The 22635-nt window shown below is 44.9% G+C and overlaps 1 long non-coding RNA gene across 1 annotated transcript; it reads left to right on the forward strand.

The window, feature by feature from the left end:
- Positions 1–12074: 12074 nt before the first annotated feature.
- LOC309334162 lies at positions 12075–22252 on the forward strand. Its single transcript, XR_014152925.1, has 3 exons — positions 12075–12171; positions 20425–20493; positions 21993–22252. It is a non-coding gene; the product is annotated as an uncharacterized lncRNA (long non-coding RNA).
- Positions 22253–22635: the final 383 nt, after the last annotated feature.

Below are 22635 nucleotides of genomic sequence, written 5' to 3' on the forward strand. Positions count from 1 at the left end.
GGGGGATGATACAGTGAGACTGATGTCAGTTAAAGGCATCGCTCCTCTTCAATCCCTCCGCTGTCTTCCCTGTGGCTTCTTCACGTCCCTGGTTTTTAAATCTTTTCACACACTCTGACTGGCTTTCTGACAGATGCCCCCACTGGGCTTTTGCAATGGAACAGAAGGACTGGGCTGATGTTTGTTAGCAGCAGTTTTTGTCTAGAAAAGAAAAACTTGCTGTGGCTTATTGTCCTGACAGGAGAAAGCTCTTTCTCCCAAACACACCCACCCACCCACCCACCCACCCTCACACACACACACACACACACACACACACACACACACCATCAATCTTTGATGGCAGCAGCTTCAGGCTCAAGTGATAAACCCCATTGCTTGCTTCTGCAAATGTTCCAGCTGCAGTAAAACAGGTTTGGAATTTGACCACCAAAGGGGTGGAGTGAGAATAGATGATGGCAGGAAACAGCATTGCCCGGTTCTCCTGGTAAGTATTAGAATAATTGGATTGAAGAATTTGAAAGGCTCCCAGTATGTTTCCGAGCACAATTCAAAGTGTTGGTGCTGACCTTTAAAGCCCTAAACAGCCTCGGTCCTGTATTCCTGAAGGAGCGTCTCCACCCCCATCGTTCTGCCTGGACACTGAGGTCTAGCGCCGAGGGCCTTCTGGCAGTTCCCTCACTGCAAGAAGCCAAGTTACAGGGAACCAGGCAGAGGGCCTTCTTGGTAGTGGCACCCACCCTGTGGAATGCCCTCCCATCAGATGTCAAAGAAATAAACAATCAGACTTTTAGAAGACATCTGAAGGCAGCCCTCTTTAGGGAAGTTGTTAAGGTTTAACAGACTACTATATTTTAATACTTTGTTGGAAGCCGCCCAGAGTGGCTGGGGAAATCTAGCCAGATGGGCGGGGTATAAATAAATTATTATTATTATTATTATTATTATTATTATTATTATTATTATTACTACTACTACTACTACTACTACTACTACTACTACCACTACTACTGCTGCTGCTGCTGCTATTATTGGCAGCTTTGGTGTTAGTTTATTCCACTGTTGGAAAGCTTTCAGTGTTAGGAAATGTCTCCTCAACTTGGCTTTCCCTGAAATTTTCAACTGGTGGTTCTTGTGGCATTGATCATAATGTGTTCCAAAAGCTAATGCTGCTTCCTAAAAACATAGGTGTCCATTAGTAACCTTACCTGGCCTTAACTGGTCATTACATTACACCGCCTTCCAACTGGGTTGCTTTCAAGGACATTTCAGAATCCCTCCCCTTGCTCTTTAATTCACCCTTCTGGAGAACGCTGCATTTCTACAGCCCTCATTGATGTCTGAGCACAGGCATCTTGATAGATCTAATCACCATCCCCAACCTAAGCTGCTGACCTAGCTTTCTGCAAAGAGGGGGTCCAGTGCTTCTCATTCACAGCTATTAGCCCTGCTGTCAGATAGGATTGTGCTCATGCAGGCCCACCCAAGCCATAGAGCAGGGCAGTCGAAAACAAAGGTAGTGATGGAATAGTAATTAAATTGCCATTAGATGGATAGCAGATTGTCTGGCAGCTGACAGTGAGTGAAAATGTTCCGTTCTGTCATGTTTTATCAGCATGGAAACCATTTGCAAGTTGCTCTAATTACAACCCTAATTGCCAATGTGATTAGGGGCCCTGCAGCTGTTCATTAAATGCATGTCACCCTCAGCCAGCGGGCTGTGAAGGGAGTATTTACTTAATGGAATTGAGCGCAAGGTGAGGGCAAGGAAGCCATGCCAAAGGAGCGAGTTGTTTAAGCTTCAGGATTCCAGTGTCAGGTTTGCCAGGAGAGCCTGCTGGCGGGACTCAGAGTTCCTGGAAATGTTGTCGCTGTGCAATTCACACAACCTGGGGCCAGCACTATGGTGGGACTTGTGCAAAACGAGCTCAGGGTCTATCCACCTCCTTCTCTTCCCAGTTGCACCCAGAAGCCCCTGTTCAGGATTCCACCCTGTCTGCTCAACCCCATTCCCCCTACATCTTAGTTTTCCTCCCCACTCCCACTGAGCAAACTCAGTCCTTTATGAGCCGTTTTTGGTGTATCACTTTGCCTGAAGTGTTAAAGCTTTCTTAAAGCTTTCTAGTACTTCAACAGACCTCAGTGATCCCCAAAGCCTATTGATCCATGTGCTTTTTTGCTTTAAAAAAAACCCAACCAATGGCAGTTGCATCCTGGAAACTGGAAATAGAGGGAACAAGCCAGATCTGCAACAAAATGTTGCAGCTGTGGTATGCTTCTGCTAAGGATTCTCCATTACATTTCCTCCTCCCTCCCTGTTTGTCACCATTTTACAATCACCAAAAGTCAGCATTAAGTTTCCACTGAGCAAGACCAGTCCCCACTGGTCTGTTGCCTTAGCCCCACATCCCCACAGTCTGTTTCCTACATATTTCCTTTGTACTCTTTGGGTTCTCCCCCAAACCTGCTTCTCTGTGGATAGCGCTGTTTCAGCTACCTAAGGACTGGAACTCATAGAATTCGGTTTCCTGTTGGTATACAGAGGGTGGTATTTCATGAGGATTCCATGACCAGCATTTCCTGTGCATTCCCCCCCCCCCCCAAGCTGGGAGCAGAATCCAGCAGCACTTAATCCTGGCCAGCAAGAATTTAAATAAAAAGATATACATGAGGGAGAGAGGCGATTCTGAAGAAAGGTAATTAAAGCTCAAAGTTTGCCCACAGCAAATGAAGCAGGGCTGTGCAATCAAGTGGCATTTGGAAACATCTGATGTCCCACCGTTATTTTGCCCCATTTAGAACCATCCGTTCAAAAGACTCAGTGCCACGCTGTCAGGGGGTTCCCTGGAAAGCACTCGCACTGTAATGGAGAGGTACAGTCATTCTGCTCCTGTAGATGGAGTAGGAAACAATGTACATGAAATATACTCAGAGTCCTGTAATGATTTCATGCTCTTTATTGCAGCTTGTAAACAGTGATTTTAATTCCCACCCAAACCTCAGGCTTTTATATACATTATTTACAAAATGAGTTCTGTCTGATTGGCTGATTCTGCTTCCCTCCTGGAGCCTGATTGGTTTATTCCTGCAAGGCATTCAGTTGTTGCATTCTAGGACCCTACTTGCCTATTGTTCTTGGATCCAAGCTTAGTACAGTGGTACGTCTGGATGCGAACGGGATCTGTTGTGGAGGCCCGTTCGCATCCAGAAGTGAACGCAACCTGTGTCTGTGCATCTGTGCGTGTTGCGATTCAGCGCTTCCACGCATGCACATGATATAATTTTGAGTGTCTGCGCATGCACGAGTGGTGAAACCCGGAAGTGATGCGCTCCGTTACTTCCGGGTCGCCACAGAGTGCAACCCAAGAATATTCATCCCGAAGCTACTTCAACGCGAGGTATGACTGTACCTAACAGTACAAATCAAATCAAAACTTTATTAGCAAAGCCAACAGGCCACAGCTATACAAGAATTAAAAATAGAAATAAGGATAAAAGGGAGAAAAGAACGAGCAAAAGGAGGTCCGTCAGATGAACAAGTCTGTCACTCAGATGGTGGCCCTCAATTTCATAGCTCTCTCGATGTACCTCGCGACCTTCTCTGTTATCTGACTATCCGTATCAGATAAGAGGAAATACAGTGTGATGTCTGGTGAACGGCCGGGGTTGGCGAGAATGAGTGGAGTAACCTAACAGTACAGTTGCCCCAGGACTCAGAGGGCCAACCCTCTAAAGCAGTTGGTTCATCACGGCCCACATCCCTGGCTTGAACTCACTGCCTCAGCTGCCAACCCAGACAACGGCGCCATCTTGAAACCAAAGACGCTGGGCTAACTGCTCCCCCCCTTGCTCAGGCCACTTCAGCCGCCCCCCCTTGTGACCATGTGACCTCGGGGATTTTCTTTGCTGGGTGAGTGGACTTCTTGGACAAAGCAGGGTAAAAAAAGAGCGCCAGAACTGCGCTCCAGGGCATTCTAGCGGGGGGTAGGGGGGGAGCCCTGGCCCTACAAATCCTTATGCTGCTGGCAGAGGTAGGCTGGACAGGAAGCAGGGAATAAAAGAGCTGCTGGCAGTATCATCATGGCCAAGCAAATGCAGGCACAATGAAAGGGAAGCAGTTGCAACAATAAAATTGTTGTTGCACGCTACACAAGCAGTAAGAAACTCCAAGGGGTGCCAGCTGGCTGTTGGGTGCTTGGGAATCTTCTGCACCCAAAACAATGCAGGATTGACCTCCCCACATATTTGATAATGCATGGGGAGGTCAATTCAGCTTTCTGCAGGGCTTCGATGTTCAAAGAAAAGCTCCCAATGGGAAATCTTTCTTGCCCATTTGAACCAAGCACGGTTGCCTCCTGTGTGTGAAAATATGAGGAATGCTTATTCTGAGGAAAATCCTGCCCTTTGCAATTTTTATCATAGATAGGTAGGTAGGTAGATGCTTGATTAACTAGGGGCACATTTATCATTTATCAAGTTTTAACACTGATTAATCTGCCTGGACTGATTGACTAGACATTGCAGGGCAGAGTCACAATACTCAAAATCCCAAAGGCTGTCACATAGCAAAATGGATTTCCTTTGGCTTTCCTGAGCCTAGGACCCGAATCACAGGTTCAAATGACGAAAGGGGATTTCAGCTGAACGTTAGGAAGACTTTCCTGATAGTAGGAGCTGGGGAACTGTGGAACAGACTGCCTCAAAAAGTTATGGATTCTTATTGGGTTTTTTTTTAAAGGGTTTTAATAAGAAGGTGGATGGCTGCCTATCAGGGATGTTGTAGGAGCAGGTTTTCTGCACCGGGAGGGGCTTGGCTGGATGACCTTTTAGGTCATTTCCAACTTCACTTATTCTCCATGGCCCCGCTTTCAGGGGAACACTTTAAAATGTAGCTACATGTAGAAAAAACTTTAAAATAGGGCTGACTGCTTTAGAAACAAAAGGTTCACGTGCTGGCTGTTTAATCTGGATTTATTAATTTGCTGTGCAGTTTTCATGCTCGTGTTTGCATCCCTGGTTTTATACATCAAACAGTTGTTTACAATACATGAGCCATGAGGTGATTAAAGACTCTTGTAAATAAATCAAGAGACAGAGCTATTGTCTCAAGCCTTAAGCTGCTTCCACAGAGACACTTACAATCTGTTTTTAAATTTAGCATGTCTCTATTATGACATCACACTGATCCAGATTATGCACATCCCAATATTTCATGTTTATGTGCCCTTAAGAATGTCACATCTACCATTTTATAGGGTGAAAAGAAAAATGAAGATTAAAGTACATAAAAAGGAACAAGGACTATTGCGAGGAAGGTAACTATTGAATGGACCGTTCTGAAGAGCAGTAAGAGAGGTAATTAAATGCTGCAGGGAGCCCCAATACTGTCTGTCTCTCAAGCAAAAAAATACTCAACATGGAAGCAAGCATGAGAAGTTAATTAAGCCAAGTCAGGGAAAGGTGCTAATTACCCCCAATAACAAGCTGCAAACACACAGCTCTCTTAATTGGGAAAAGAATTACTCATAACACAAAATGCATGACTCAATTATTGCAGGACACTGCACTGTGTGCTAATGATGCCGGGCCCAGTATGGAAAAGAGAAGGTTAGATTTGTTCTGTTTTTCTAAATGAGTGTTTGGGGAAGTGGGGTGGGGTGGGGGTGATGCCATACACAGTGCTTAGGTTCCTGAAGCATTGGTAGCCATTTTACTAGATCCAAGATGGCTGCTGTCTGGGGCAAGGAAGGGGAAACTGTCCTAAGGAGTTGACCTGGCACAAATAGTGTTGCCATCACTACATTTTACTGCAGTGGGGGAGTCCAGTGACCGCTCAGCATACAATAAAATTGATACGGAAGGGGGGGCATGCCTTCCTCACCTTCTTCTTCGCTACAATATATCCATTTATTTCCAATTGTCAATGTCAAAAGGGACTAAAATCTATAAAATTCATAGAAACTCAATGTGCCAATTTGCTCAATTTCTCTAGGACTCCATGACACCTCCCCTGTCCTCCATAATCCCTCAAGCAAGGTGTCAAGACCCTAATCCTGTCAAATCACTCTGCCAAGCCTTTCCTCCGGGCAATGCCAGGTGACAGACTATGCGCACATGGACCATTGTCTTCTCATCACCGGTACTCAGGATGTGCTTATCTGCGCATATCTCCAGCTCTGCATATTCCCCCCTCCCTCCTCCATATGTTAATCTGTGTAACCCAACCTCTTCTTAATGTATTCATGATGTAATCTGTGTAACCCAACCTCTCTTTAATGTATTCATGATGTAACCATGATGTATTTTGCACTGTATTCTGGGACATGGAGGGAAGTTTCAAAAGTTCATGTCACCCCTTTCTCGCTGTTCAATCTCGCCTTGAACCTGTTGCGCAATAAACTTGGATCTTCTGCAGCTTGCTCCTGTCTCTGGCTGAGCTCATTTTCCTCCGCAGGGACCCGTGGACTTAGTCCGACGAGCTGGGTGGCAGAGCAGCCTCGCACCCAGATTTACTGTAACAAAATAAAATGTGGGTGGTTTTGTGGGGGGTGGATCACCTTTGTCACCAGTGTTTGCAGTGGCAACACCAACCACCATCTACTGCAGAGCTTTCACGACACATTAGTGTGTCAGCTGCAGTGTGTAGCTACATCGTGCAAACACTCCCCACGCTCCTCCCGGGGCAGGAAAGGGGTTCGTTTAACCTCTGTTTTGCTAGTAAAACTGAATTACTGCGTCACAAAATGACGCATGTTTAAAAAGTGTGTCACCAACATGAAGAATGTTGAAAGCTCTGATCTACACAGTCGGCTGGTGTGTGAAGGGGCTCCTTGTGTTTACTGATGCATATGTGTACAACTTCACATCAGAGAACCCTCCTAACATGTTGAATTCCAAAACTGGGACTCATGTCTTTCTGTCCGTGCTCCTGCACAAGTCACATGACCCATGTGAGATAATAGAGCCCAAAAGGCACACTTTGTGGAGGGGGCATGCTCTCACATTGCCCCAAAACATTTGTTTTGGAGTGCTCCATGATATTGCGGCTCTGAAAAGTGCTTTTTTGGGGTGGGTGGGAAAGATCTCGGTGCAAAAACATGGCATCCCAAATGGCTGCTGTGCTCTTGAAGGAAAAAACTTGGATATCTTGCTTTTTCCAGGACACTTGCAGGCTATGGGGCTGGTATGCACATAGCTTTGCATGCGAACTGAATGCTTAGTGTGCAGCTGTAGCCCCTGTTATGTATTGGGTTTAACACATTTTATGTCACAAGGCGCGTTCTAACCAATCGTAGAAACATTGGTAGATGAACATTCTAATGGCAAGCGCATGCTCTTTCAACTGTCAACTGTCAACTGACGGTCAGTTCATGCTTGGCATCATTATTGCGTTGTCCAGTCAGTTTGGTTCTTGTTTTCCTATGAGTGAGCTGTTGTCAGTGACAAATGTTGAATAAACTTAGTTGAGGAACTTATACTGCCTTGGGCTTCTGACTTTTTCTGAACATTTAACAGCCACAATGTGAATCATATGTATTTGTGGTACTTCGAACCCTCAAATGTCTCAGAAACTTGGAAAGGAAGATTGCTGGTTAGTGAGGCAAAACCAGGTTCCCCCAATCATGAGCTTATCTGGGCCAGGGGCTAGGGTTTAAATGGGGGGTTTAAACCCTGGTCTCCCAGACACTTAACACAGCACTCTAACCACTATGTCACACTGTTTTTTATAGTGGATTATTAAAGCCGAAGGCAGCTTCCCAGTGTTGCAATGCCCAAATGATACAACCTACTATCCATAAACCTGTCCAACCTGGTGATCTCCAGAGGCTTTCCCCTGGAAGGTACATTCACACAGGTGAAGCAAGTGGTGACTCGTTTTGAGTGTAATATGCTTTTCAGCTCTGATATGTTCTCCTCAGAGAGGCTTGCATGGCACCAAATCTTACGTTATAGCCAATATGGTGTAGCAATTAAGAGTGTTGAGCTGTGGTTGTGTACACATTACTGTTAACTCCAGTGTGCTGCCACCACTGGTGTTTGCAGTGAGATACACATGACATTAGCCAACCATCCAGATGTGGCTTCTTGAGATATGCTGCTATTTGTTGCGTTTCCCTTCATAGCAGCTTCCATTCACTACGATAATATAATATAAGCTGTGGTAAAGTAGAAACCAGATAGCTCGGTTGGTTAGAGCATGGTACTGATAACGCCAAGGTTGCAGGTTCGATTCCCCATAATGGACAGCTGCATATTCCTGCATTGCAGGGGGTTGGATTAGATGGTCCTCAGTGTCCCTTCCAATTCTATGATTCTATGAGATGTGTAACATTTCAAATCAGCCATCGCACATGCTCAGCTTCAGTGAATTACAGTTCAGCATGGGGAAGCAATGCAAGTAATGGGCATCAGTTGAAGACACGCATACTCTGCCCCCCCCCAGGAAACACAAAAATGGAACTTGAAACACACAACGGAAAAGCAACCTCACTGTGTTTCAAGCCATATAATGTGCGGATAACCTAAAGACCGGGGAAACCCGAGCTCAAATAGCCACCAAGCTTTCTGAGTGACCTGTTACTCTCAACCTACTCTCCCTCACAGGGTAGTTGTGAAGAAAAAACAGGAGGAAAAAAGACCCATATATGTCATTGTAATCTAACTGGAGATGAGATGAGGTAAACCCCAGAGCTGTTTAATGCTGTTGGATCATTTTACACGCAGGCACACAAAGCCATAAGGCAGACACTGCTGTTTTTCACCGTTATTTTACTAGTGTTATATCCATTTACTGTTTTAACAACGAGGTAGAGTAAGTCACCCTGGAAGTTTTCTTTTTGGGATGTCAAGTATTCGAAACAAGCAAGCGAACAAATAAAACCCTCCTGCGCAGTCAACATGCCCTGAGGCGCCTCATCCGGGTTCCCAACTTGCCCTTGTGGGTTGCTCCCTGTGAGGCCTCTTGCCTTCCCCACCCCCCACCCCAAAACAGCACACACACCAGAAAAGGTAGTCAGCTGTCCCTTGACTTTCTGGGTTCTTGAACTGTCTTCCTCTCCCTCTCTCACACACCCTGCAAGCCACTTGCCCTTCAAAAACCTGCTGGGAAAAAGGAGGGAATCTTTAGTTAAAGGAGGAGGAATGTGCTCCTGATTCCCCTTCACTGCCTTCGCTTGGTTGAGGTTAATGAGATAATTACTCACACGTTGCCAGCTTGTCAGGCCCCAACAACGCCAAGTTCGCCAATTATGAAAGCTGAGCTTATGTCACACTATTTTAATTCTACCCCTCTTGCTTGGATGCCCTTACACACAAACACAAAACACACAAACTCCTTTTGTCATGCAGATGAGGCCATTTCTTTCCCACAGTTGGGGCAGGGAAGCGGGGAGAGCATCTGAGGGAATAAATTAATGATCACTGGGTTGGGGTTAGTTATCGTTAATGTCTTGAGGTTTTCTCTGTGCCTTCCTTTCAGGCTGGCCAGCTAACTGTGTGATTCAATTGTGATCTTCGCCCCCATGAAAGGTGGCCTCCCCAGCTCACTTGCCACCCAAGATTAGAAAGGTTTGCTTCTGCGCTTGGGAGTGCTGTGCCATTTTGTCATTTTCCTGACCTCCCCAATACACAGGTGAAGACGAAAGTCTTTGAGGGAACTAGGGTTGCCAAGCCTCCGGGTCTGAAATGTATACCCTCCAACATTTCTCTGATGAAAATAGGGACGTCCCATCCCATAAGGATAATTTTACTATTTATACGCCACACATCTTACTGGGTTGCACCAACATATATAAAAACATAATAAAACATTAAACTTTTTTGTAATAAAACTTCCCTATTAAAGACAAAGAGTTCAAGAGAAGCAGAGAAGGGGGTGCTAGATACTGACCCCCCCATGCCACTTCCGTTGGAAAAGAGGTGTGGTTTAAGCAGCCTGATCGCCCCGTCCCTTCCCATTGTGCCCTGCCCCTTTCCCTGCAAGGGTTCAGGCGAGTGCAAAATGCCTTGGGGCGCAGCAATCTTGGGGGGGTCTGGTGGAGGGTGCAATGCTAGTGGGATGATGGATGGGGAGATAGCAGCCAGGGAAGCTCCTGGGCAAGTGGGGGAGGGAGGACCCCCCCCAAAAAAATGAAGGGAGGTGGGTGTGCAGCTGAGGTCCCCACCCCCATTTAGAGTATTCCGAATAGCAATATGGATGCTATAAACACATGCAGAAATACAAGCGTTTCATAAATTTCAGCTGAGTTTCCTGAATTTCAGGGGGTTGGACAACCTATTTCTTAATAGGTTTAATTGGGTTTGGTGCTTTCTCTCTGCATGTCATTCCTTGAACACCTTCCTGTGCAAAGATAAGGCTTGCTTTCATTGCTCTGTTCATTTGTACATTTGACTAGTGTTGTGTGGAGGGAAATGCAACCACTGGGCTGAAAAATGTCCCCCTCCTGCCCTCCTGTGTTTGAAATTCTAGAATAAGAAACTGCTTCTTTCCCCTCAGTTGCTATGTCTGTTTGTGACATCACAGGAGACCATACATAGACAGGGCTGGGGAAACTAGGCCTCAAGGGTGGGGGCGGCACTTGTTAATAAAGAAATGATGACTGAGGAGCCCCTCCCCCGTTATGACACGTGTGGCATGTGGACTCCATGGCACCCTCAGAAACCCTCCTTAGCACCCACCCAGGCCCCCTGACCCATTTTTAAAAAGTTTTCCCAAAATCTGTTAGTTTTTACAGTGCTGCAAGACTGTTTGTTTTGGCAGTTGAGGGATTGGTATTATTTATTTATTTTGCCCTTTGTGAGAGATAAATAAACTGGTTCCTTTGACTTAAGGTCTCTGGATCCTTTTAAATAAAGTGATCTGGACAAAATGGGTGAATTAGGAAACCTTTTTATTATACACACTTGCAAGTGGGGTAACCCAAGATCAGGCACAGCTTCATCAGAAAAAACAAATCTTATAAAGTTGCTTGTCCACCCGCAAGTCCCTCCTTCCACGCCCACAAGAAGGGGCATGCCAGTTTACAGAAGTATCATGTCCGCCTCATTAACATTTTACCATTCCACTTCCCATGTTAATCATAATACAATACAATACAATACAATACAATACAATACAATACAATACAAATACCTTTATTGGCATTTCAAGTTAAGACATTTCAAAATGGCATGAGATACAAAGTCTTTCTTACTGTTTCCACCTCCCTTCATTTTTTGGTGGGGGGGGAGGGTCGCTCTCCCTCCCCCACCTACCCAGCAGCTTCCCTGCCTGCTATCTCCCCCTCCATCATCCCACTGGCATTGCATCCTCCCCTCCCCCAAAGATTGCTGCACCCCAAGGCGATTTGCACTCACCTGAACCCTTGCAGGGAAAGGGGCAGGGCACAATGGGAAGGGGCGGGGCGACTGGGCTACTTAAACCATGCCCCTTTTCCAACGGAAGCGGCATGGGGGGGTATCCAGCACTCAGTATCCAGCACCCCCTTCTCTGCTTCTCTTGAACTCTTTGACTTTAAGCAAATTGTGCAATCAATTTTAAGATTTCCTGGATGATTTAAGCATATGAGTTGTGCGGATGGCTTCTGGAAGATCTAAACCACTTCATCTTGTGCAGCTTGTAGAGGGGGAACATTTGCTCTTCAGAAATCTGGGTGCTCCTTTTTCAGCTTGCCATAGTCCGCTTTCACCGCATAGAACTGGAAGAAAGAAGCACAGCTCTTAGGATGACAAGCAGGATCTCCTGCTTGGACTACTGCCATGCGCTCTACGTGGAGCTACCTTTGAAGGTGATTTGGAAACTACAACTAATCCAGAATGCAGCACTGGACTGGCCACCGGGACCATATAGCACCAATCCTAAAGGCTCCCAGTATATTGCCAAGCACAATTCAAAGTGTTGGTGCTGACCTTTAAAGCCCTAAACGGCCTTGGCCCAGGATACCTGAAGGAGCGTCTCCACCCCCATCAGGTTCTGCCCAGACACTGAGGTCCAGCGCCAAGGGCCTTCTGGCAGTTGCCTCACTGCGAGAAGTGAGTTTACATGGAACCAGGCAGAGGGCCTCCTCAGTGGCAGCGCTCTCCTTGTGGAATGCTCCCCCCCCCCATCAGATGTCAAGGAGATAAAGAACCACAGAACTTTTTTAGAAGATACCTGAAGGCAGCCTGTATCAGGTAGTTTTTTATGTTTGACATTATTTTTTATATTTTGCTGGAAGCCGCCCATAGTAGCTGGGGATAAGTAATAAAATATCATTATTATTTATTTAACTAAGAGAAAAGTTATGAACTAAGCACATGAACAAGATATAGCGTGTGCACCATTTCATGTCACTGTTAACTGGTAGGCAGGGTCTTGGAGGAAAATTCCCCCTTGATCTGACTTATGACTTCATCACTGCCACTACAGAGTGACAGTGTCATCACAATTTCACCATGGCAACCAGCTGCTTCATTTCTGCTTATTTGAAAGGCAGGTCATTGAGTATTTATTTTATTTATTTATTTATTTTTGTATATAATATTTATTAAGTTTTCCATTTTAATAATCCAAAAAGAACCACATTAAAACATTCCAAATTACAACACAATAAAAAAGCCAAATATAAATGCCAAATTCTATATCTTTGGCTGGCTTCCTAAGCTCTGAATTTCGCAGAGTGCTAATAATCTAATATCACATTGCATTTCTTAATTAGTCAATAAACTATTCCGATGTTAATTCTTCACTTAATTTTCATGTTTTGCTTCTTCTTACAAAGATGTACTCCTTGCTGTCTGCCTATTGTCACGTTTCTCTGCCTGGCTGGGACAAAAAGAGCAACCTAGAGCAGGCATGTCCAAAGTCCGTTTCAGGGGCCTAATCTGGCCCGCCGGTTGGTTTAATCTGACCCCTGTGGCAGTTTATTTCCTGGGGTAAAATCCTAAACCTCAACTACTTCAATCCTAAAAAAAGGTTAAAAGGTTGACAACTTTAGTTGGCCATTTGGTTGGCCTTCCCGGCCCTTCACTTAATCAAATCTGGCCCTTTTTGAAAAAGTTTGGACACCACTACTATACAGGATTGCCTTCAGATGGCTCGGGGGTCGGATAACTCCATACCCTCCAACATTTCTCCCATGAAAATAGGGACATCCTAAGGAAAAGCGAGACTTTCTGGGATCAAATCAGAAACAGGAACAGCTTCTCTAAATCATGGACGTCCCTGCAAAATAGGGACACTTGGAGGCTCTGTAAATTAAGTCTTGAGGTCAGCTTGGCTACCTTCAGGTGGCAGGTGGAGGGCTTAAATCTCCAGGTGGGCAATGGTGCCTTTAATAAAGAAGATATAAGTAATTAAGAAAGCTGTGTGGGTGCTGCTATGCCATCCAGGATATGGCTGCTTATAATAATATCTTATGGTGGGCCACTATCGAACTCTGTAGGGTCCCAGCATAGCAAATGTTGTCACACAAAGCTAGCACTTGACCGATTGGTACTCAAAGTGAGGGGCACCTCCTGCCATCCGCCCCCTCCATTTGTTCCACTTCTGAATGCCCTATCCCCCCTCCTAAATATGAGTCAGGACCTAACTCAGAGCCAATCAAAATGTCACAAAATGCTAAGCAAGACATTGAGTCCTCCACAACACTTCATCAGAGCAAAGAAGAGGAGAGGGAGGAGGCGGGGGAGGGAGAAAAAGCTGGAAGAGTGACAGAGAAGCTATGGTGTCTGCCTTTAGCTGGTGTTAGAAAAGTCTGCATACACACTAAAGCGGTACCTCGGGTTACAGGCGCTTCAGGTTACAGACACTTCAGGTTACAGACTCCGCTAACCCAGAAATAGTACCTCGGGTTAAGAACTTTGCTTCAGCATGAGAACAGAAATCATGCGGTGGTGGTGCGGTGGCAGCTGGAGGCCCCATTAGCTAAAGTGGTGCTTCAGGTTAAAAACAGTTTCAGGTTAAGAACGGGTCTCCAGAACGAATTAAGTTCTTAACCCGAGGTACCACTGTAAACCTTTAAAGCACATTATTTCCCTCAAAAAAAAAAAATCTGAGCACTATTGCTTGTTAAGTGTTGCTAGGATTTGAAACTCTATGAAGGGCGAAGTGCAGTGTCCAGAATTATTTGAGGGAAAGAATCCATATATTGCCCAGCTATGGATTTTTGCAGAGTCTTCTAAGGGTAAAGGGACCCCTGACCGTTAGGTCCAGTTGCGGATGACTCTGGGGTTGCGGCGCTCATCTTGCTTTATTGGCCAAGGGAGCCAGCGTACAGCTTCCGGGTCATGTGTCCAGCATGACTAAGCCACTTCTGGCAAACCAGAGCAGCACACAGAAACGCCGTTTACCTTCCCACTGGAGCGGTACCTATTTATCTACTTGCACTGCGTGCTTTTGAACTGCTAGATTGGCAGAGTCTTTTACCAACTTCTTATGTTCCAACACATCTAACTTCTCTCCCCCCCCCCCAGCTGCTCCTTGCTTCTCCTTCTTGTCCTTTATCTGAATTCTTCTTGTTTGCAGGAGGGGTTGTAAGTGGTTTACTTATACGTTATAGTTGCTGTTTGCTGCTAAATAGGTAGTTAAAGCTATTGTTAGGGATGGGAGGGGGGTCATTACTGAAAGAAATTGGTGTGTGGGTGTGGGTGTGTTAAGGACTGGTGTTATTTTCTTGTTTTTGAGGGGAAGCTAAGAAAGACGTTGTAGGGTAAACCATAAACCCTCTCAGCAACCTTCTGTGGCTCACAAGGTTATATAATAACCTCAACCACCTGCCAGGGTGAAAACTCAAAACTCTTCCTCAACCCATCAGAACCTGAAGGAAACCTCTGTTAACAGTGACATGCAAACACATCTGTGAGATTTAACAAGACAGTAAAATACGCTAACAGATCAGGGGGAGATGATAGGTTGTCTGTCAGCATTAGCCTCACCAAGCGAATGCAAAAATAATATTGTTTGGCTGACTCTTCTCCATATTGTGGTACGGAAAAGCTGTTGGAATTGTCTTTGCTGTTGTCCTCTGTTGTGCAGGCCCCTCCGGAAGTTAAGGCCTTTGGGGGGATGACTGAGGTGGGCTGCACTGCCCACTTTTGCTTCTGGCACTGTCCACCACCAGCATGCCAGAAGGGTATGTGGACCATGACTGGAAAAGCCCTGCCCGATGCCTGCCCTAAACTATGTGAAGTTTCAGTTAATATTTTAGCACGTCAGCTTACTTGCTAGGGAAGAATAATGGGAATTTTATGGTGATAGTCATATATCCTTTATATTAAAAGACTCAATATTTTCCTCAACATTTCCTTATATAATAATTTCCATGTTTTATGTGTTCTTTCACACAAACACTTCTGGAGAACAAGCTGAATCTAGCAGGAGGTTAAATACTTATTTCTGTGTTATTTGCTTCCAGAAGACACAAAAATAGCATGCAAAGCCCATTAACCCACAAAACCGCATACAGTATATATATTTTTGCACTGTATTTTCACGTGCTGAAATTTGGTACAGTATTCCAGCACACAGTTCCTTCCCACGAATTAAAATTTAGTGTGATATGATGGCACAGTATATCAACTGAAAAGTCAAAGTTCCATCATTCAACAGGAACTACATTCTGGAAGGAAAGTTAGAATTTGGGATAGGAGCACTAGCAGTATATTCAGGAAAACTATCACAGTAATAATAGAATCATGGAATCTCGCATTCTCAAACCTTTATTGGCATATATGAATCACAAAATTGTAGAGTTGGAAGATACTACAAGGGCTATCTAGTCCAACCCCCTGAAATGCAGGAAACTTTTGCTGAATATGGGGCTTGAACCCACAACTCTGAGTCTCATGCTCTACCAACTGAGCTATCCTAGATTGCTACGTCTGAATGCACCCCTTATATAATCAAAATGGCACCATCCGTGATACATCCATAGCAGCAGGCTATGAGGACTACCATGGTTTGGAGACATACCACACACAAAATATTTGAGTTTGGGGAGTCCCAGTGGGGTGGGGTGGGGACCAGAACAGCTGGATGAGAACCAAGCATGCTTGGTAGGCATTGAATGATGTACCTTGGGGGAAGGCAATGGAAAACTGGTAGTGGTGATGGTGGAATGGAATGTCCCGAAAAAGAGCATGGCTATTGGCCTGGAATTCTGAACATGAGCGCTCCTCCACACCACCACATTTTGCTGTAGTTCTCACTTACACGTTGCTTCTTCCAGAAATATATGAGTTGGGCAAGTGGGAGGTGCCCCCCGCCACTCCAGAAATCATACTTGCTGCACAGCCAATGCTCCTATTACTGCTGGATATGCAGGGTGGGCACTTAATGAAATTGTGCCCTCTGATGTCAGGGCAGGGCAGAATGGAGCCTCAGAGACTCAAAGGAAAGCCAGTGTTTCATTCAAGAAAATAGTATACAAGCGAGTGCACAGGCATGGCTGCACTCAGTTGTGACATTGCCAAGACTTGCCCTTGGGGCCCCCTGCTTCCTCCTCCTCCAGATATATCCCAAGCTGGAATAAACTCTGGTGGGGAGAACCTCCCCCATAGGCTTCTTGAGCTTTCTGTTCAGCTACATGCAAAGTCCTGTGGGACCTTGGAGTCAAATGGAGAGAGCAGCTTACTACAGTGGGACTAGGCAGCTGCTGCAAAGCTGTTGCAGCTTCTGTCCCCATCTCCTCTCTTTCAGGTCTCCCTCTGCACTCTGTGCTGCCCTAGAAGGGCTTTCTGCCTCTGGCTCTTCTCTTTCCTTTGAGCCTGTCACCTCTTCCGCCTCCCAGACTTCCTCCTCCTCTGACCTGTCTTCAGAATCCCACCACCCTGACAGTGACGAACCTTCATGCACCGGCACCGGGGAGCGGAGAGCAGGCAGGTGTGCCAATAGCCACCCCACCGGGATCGCGCTGCGGGGGGCGGTGTGCTCCCCCCGCACCCCTCTTTCTCTGCCAGTGCACCCTGATCCTGGCTGTGAGTCTTCCACCACTGCTGCTTCCTTAGGATGTTCTTTGCCCTCCCACCACTCCTCTTCATCCAGGCAGTCCCTGACATCTGGCTACTGCTGGCAACTGCTCTCCAAGGTGTCAGGCAGAAGGCCTTTCCAGTCCTGCCTGGACATTTTGCATGCAAAGAATGTGCTCTGCTACTCCACTACAACCCTTCCCTCATGTTTTGTCCTGAAAGGGGTGGGGATTCGAACCAGCAACTCTAGAAGCATGCCAGTGTGTTTGTGCCTGCTTTAGCGGACAGCACCACAGAATTCTCTGGAGGGGTGGGGGTTGAGTCTGCTTAATTGAACATGCTGTTTCTGGGTCCCAGATTCTAGTTCCATCACTTAGTCTTGAGAAAAATTAACTTCTTAGTCACTTCTATAACATCCAGCAGCCTCTGAGCTGGCTTTGAGTGCCTAAAAGCATCAGCAGGGAGGTGCAGCAAATTTACCACAAATACAATTTTGTCCCCGAGAGGAAGCTGCCAGGCACAGAACTGAAAACTAGGTCAGCTGAGTGTCCTCTGGCCTGTTGCTGCAAGGTTGGAGACCTGTATTTGATATCCTCCATTAACTTGAATCTTGGCCAATTTGCAACATGTTCATGTGAGGTTTCCTTCCTGAAATGTCTAGGAACAAAGTTGCCCTCTTTTCACTGAGCATCAACCTGCTGGAACCTATGGTTCAACTGCTGACTTTGGTGAAAGGAAAATTGGAAAGATTAACAAGCCACTTTTGCTGCTGTAAAACCTAATAGTGAGCAATGAATTTGCTGAGGCCCTGCACCAATTTCTGACAAAACTTTCAATGAATAATTTTAATACACATGCATTACAATTTTTTTTAAAAAAAAATATTTGATGCAAGTATAAAAACAGAGAAAAGGAAATCTTCCTTTGGAAGAGATAAACTGAAGTTTATCTTAGCTATGGTTAATGTAAAGCAGGAAAGCTTTGCAAATTGTGATTTGAAATTGGCTTGTTTCCGCCAACCATCATTAAGATCAACCACATTTTGTCCAGCTTGTTTAAATTACATGGCAAGGTGAGGCGAATAAAAAGTGGAAGCAAAAGCTTCCAAACTTTGCGTAATGCTAAACTATGTTTTAGGATAGGAATGTCAGAGATATTCATTAAGTTTACATTAGTGCATGAAGTTGGGGTTTTCCAGTGCCCTGAAGTCTGCCATGGAATGCTCTGATTTGCTCCACCATTTTCTAGGATAAATTATTATGTTTGGTTTCTGTTTTGTTTTGAACAACGCAGCATGTGAGCCTGCTAATGTCTCCATTGTTGCAACTTCCAACTGGCAGGGCATTACAAGCACATATTGACAAAGATGTCAGTGCAGTTCTCTTATAGCCACTTCAATAAAAACCTAACCAATATGTTATACTTTGATACAGCTCTGGTCACTAGTAAGGGTCCTTGATTTCCTTTTCTTGCCTTCTTTCCGCCCACAGATTTGTTCTATGCACCTGACTATATGAGTCCCCCATGAAGTCCTCAGACATAGTTCTTAGGGGCTGACTGGAAACGCAGCAGAATTATTGAGTGAGCAGTGACTGAACCTCTTTACCGTGCTGATAATAGGCCAATTTACAAAGCGGAAAACATCTGTTCCATTGATAATGGGATGTTTGCCCAGCTACATTACAGGTGCATGGCTGAAAATGTTGACTTTGCAGCTAATGGACATTTTGCAAAGCATTTTGCATTTACATGTTGAATTCCAGAGCTAGTTGTAGTGACCCAGAAATCCCCAGTCTTGATTAAACCTGCTGCCTCTTGTGTTGTCAGCAAGGGGATGAATTTTAATTCCCCCAGGGATGCCATACCTTTTGAAGATGTTATGTGGACTTCTTATTAAATTGAGGATACTGAGGCATGGGAAGGAGTAGCTGACCATGCTTCATGGGGGCGGAAGGAATGAGTTTGTCGACAAGGAAATAGATAATTCTCTTGTGTGAGCATCTTGCAGCGAGAGTTGCTTTTGAACTATCGAAGGATGTCTGCAATGAGTGTGTATGTCCATCTCCTTATTTCTCTTGGAAGGAATATTGGCAGTTCTGTAGTGGAGGGGAAATGTGGGGGAGAGAATAACTCCAGGCCTTTATTATCTTCTTACTTCTTCTGCGTAATCACAAGGATAACTGACAAAAGCCACCTTGCTCTGGTAAATGAATGGCTTTCAAGTTTTACTATTGTTTGTAAGAGATTAGCATAGAGCATCGGTTGCCACACCTTTTATGCCAGAGGACATATTTAGAATGGGTGCCATTCAGTGCTGTTTTTCTAAAAAAAAGCGGTGCCAGAACTCACCATGAACGTCTCCCTTGTTCTCTTATGCTGGCAGTCTCCAGCATGATTACAGCCAAAGAAGCCCTATGGCTGTGTGTGTGTGTGTGTGTTCCCCTTATTTTGGATTTTTTCCCCCTATTAGATATTTTGAGAAGAATTGTATATTTCTACAGCCTTGTCCTGCATCTTAAGTGGGGAGGGTTAGCCCTCATCCCCTCTTCAGTTTGCGAGGCTGAAGCAAGTACTTCCATGTCTTTTGAAGTCTTCTTCCGCTGTGTTTAAAAGAAGAAGCAAAAAAACTCATATTCTCTGACAGCTGAGTTTCAGTCTGAAGGACAATCTTATCCAGCTTCTTTAGCCCTTTCTCATTGGATTTAGCTTTGTAGATCCCTTATCATCTTCTTAGCATCCTTTTCAGTTTGTCAGCATCCTTCTTGAATTTGATGCTCAGGTGAGATCAGAGGAATCCAAGTACAGTCTTGGCTTTGGTGGGCATTCTCGAGTTCTTTCAGTCCCCATTCAAAAGGCTGCTGGGAAGGGTTTATGATCCAAACATCAGACAGGACCCCATTCCTTCTTTCCATTTTGAAAACGGCCAGCGTCACTCCTCCCATCTGTCCTGGCTGTTATCTACTGCACCTTTGATCTCCTCTGTTTGGTTCTCCCTCTTTGTTCTCAAGGAGAAGGATGTAAGTGGTGTGTGTGTGTGTGTGTGTGTGTGTGTGTGTGCTTTCCTTGCTAGTAAAGCAGTCACAAAATTGCAGTGTTAACAGAGCAGTTTTACAAACACAGAATATTGTTTGCACAGCACCACAAGCAGTGAAAAATTCCAGGAGTTGTCACCTGATGAAGTTAGGTTTCCTGTGGAAGGAGATCACTGGAGGCTTATTGTCTCTTTGTGATATTTGCATATGTGAACGAATATACAGCTTAAGCTTTGATGGAGAGAGACACAGCTTGAAATTCCAACAGATAGCCAAAGCCCACATCTCCCACAGCACAGGCCCTTCTAGACTTCTGTATTTCAATGGGTGTATTCTGCAAAGTGTCACTGATGCAATAATAGTGCATCAGTGGCAGGTTTATTCTGGACTGTCCACATGTCGTTCTGCTTTATTAATTATTCTCCTATCTTTTTCTGCATTATTGCAGTTTGGAGAGGTACTCTTGCACACCTCAGAACATTTGCGGCATAAAATGTTTTAGGATTTCAGCAGGAAGGTAGGGAATTTCTGCTGTATAACTTTCTTTCAGTGTCTCGTTTTTTCCAATTTTTTAAAAAAGTGTGAATTTTGGTAAGTTTATCATTAAATGGGAACTGAATCAAACTTTCCCTAACTCCCCACCAAGGATCTAATTAGCCCTGTCTACGTCTAGCCTCATTCTGCTCTACGTGCCAAGTCTGGACCTGCTTTACCTGTTGGAAGTTCACCTGCCTGAATATGACTCTAATGCATCTGCTGCTAGGTTACTTAGTCAAGAGATGCTGCAAACGTAGCTCACTTTCCTAAAAGCTCAGAGCTAGCTGGGGCAGGAGAGGCCAACTAGGTTATACTACCTCATCTTGTAGTCCTGTTGGAAGGAATCGTAACAATCATTTTGTTCTTTAAGTGTGAGAGAGCAGGTTTAGATTTGGCCATTTGCCAGGGAAACCTGGGCTCAAATTCCTGCTCTGGCTTGAAGGCTGCTGGAAGGTCTTGAGCCAGCCATTGTTTCTCAACCTGACCTACTTCTGCAGGATGGCGGTATAGATTTATTACATTTAAATCCCACCTTTCTTCCATGGAACTCAAGGGTTTCCCAGGCAATCTCCCATCTGGACACCAACCAGATAAATTCAAGCCAGCCAGCTTAACACTCTCCAGATCTAGTAATAAAGGCTGAATGAAGATCTTGGGGATTTTCAAGCATATGCAGGAGATCTCAGAATTATGGAACAGCTGCAAGAGAATCCCAGGAGACCCCCAGGTCACACCCAGAAATGTCTGGCAGGAGCAAAATGCCCAGCACCCTCAACACTATTTAAAATTGTTTAATTCATTCACACCCTTCTTTCCTTCTACCAAGGAATTCATAATGCTGTTCACGAATTTCCCATGTACTCTCCTACCCAGGCACTGAGCAGACCAAATCTGCTTAGCTTTGGCAAAGCTACTTCTATCGTATGTCTCCAAAGTGTACAGACTGTACCATGGGATGAAGTGGGTCAATGGCATGTATCTCTTCCTGTGTCCCTTGGTCAAATGGCAGGATACTAATGTGATAAATAGAGCAAATGCATTGTAAAATTGCTTATCTGAGGGCGGCTTAGAATTGGTCAAAGCCCAGCAGCAAAGTATGCCAAGCTTGAAAGGGCAATGCTCATAATTGGGGAAACAGTGCTCTTAGCTGCTGCAAGAAAGCTCAAAAATTGCATTTGTCAAGGGCTGGAAAAGCACTGAATAAACACACATTGGAGTTTATTAAAAAGCCAAGACTGTTCACTGCCGCTATCCACATGGTAACAAAAGCTAGGGTGGGTAGGTGGGGGCACATTCTCCCTATGCCCAATGGAGATCAAGAGAGCTCAGGGCAGACAAAATGAAAGGAAGAATGGTCAAAATGTTGAAGCAGCACATAGAGGAACCTGGCTGCAGAAATGTAATTACTTGTATGTGAAACTTATTTCTTTCGGTTTCTTTCTTTCTTTATATAAAATTGTATTGCTTTTTTATGTATAGATATAACAACAATACATCAACAAAAGGAACAAGAAATAGAGCTCCATTCCTGCCCATCTTCTTCAGCAACTGTTTCGACATTTCATGCTGTTTCTTCAGTCCACAGAGCAGCTCCATTAGTCCCACAAAATATCCAGTCATGTCAGGTCAATTCTGTCTTGAAAGACTCAAGGGTAGCTGGCAGCCTTCTGACACCAGCCTGTATATTTATATAAACTAATAAAGCAAAACTGCATTTTGCCAAACCCAGCATAACTGTCCTGATTTCGCAATGCTTGCTTCTCACTTTCCTTTACTCTTTCGTAATTCTAGGGAAGGTGGTGCCATTGCATAGTAATGTTTTGCCGTCACCATTCTTATTATTAAATCTGTCTTCACACATACCCTCCAACATTTCTCCGATGAAAATAGGGACGTCCCATTCCATAGGGATAATTTTACTATTTATACCCCACACATCTTACTGGGTTGCCTCAGCCACTCTGGGCAGCTTCCAACAAACATAAAAACATAATAAAACATTAAACATTAAAAAAATCCTTCCCTGTGGAGCATTGCCTTCAGACGGCTCAGGGGTCGGATAATTCCATACCCTCCAACATTTCTCCAGTGAAAATAGGGATACTGTCCCTGGAAAATATGG

Source organism: Podarcis erhardii, assembly GCF_964252035.2.
Source record: "Podarcis erhardii genome assembly, chromosome: Z".
NCBI classification, from domain to species: Eukaryota; Metazoa; Chordata; class Lepidosauria; order Squamata; family Lacertidae; genus Podarcis; species Podarcis erhardii.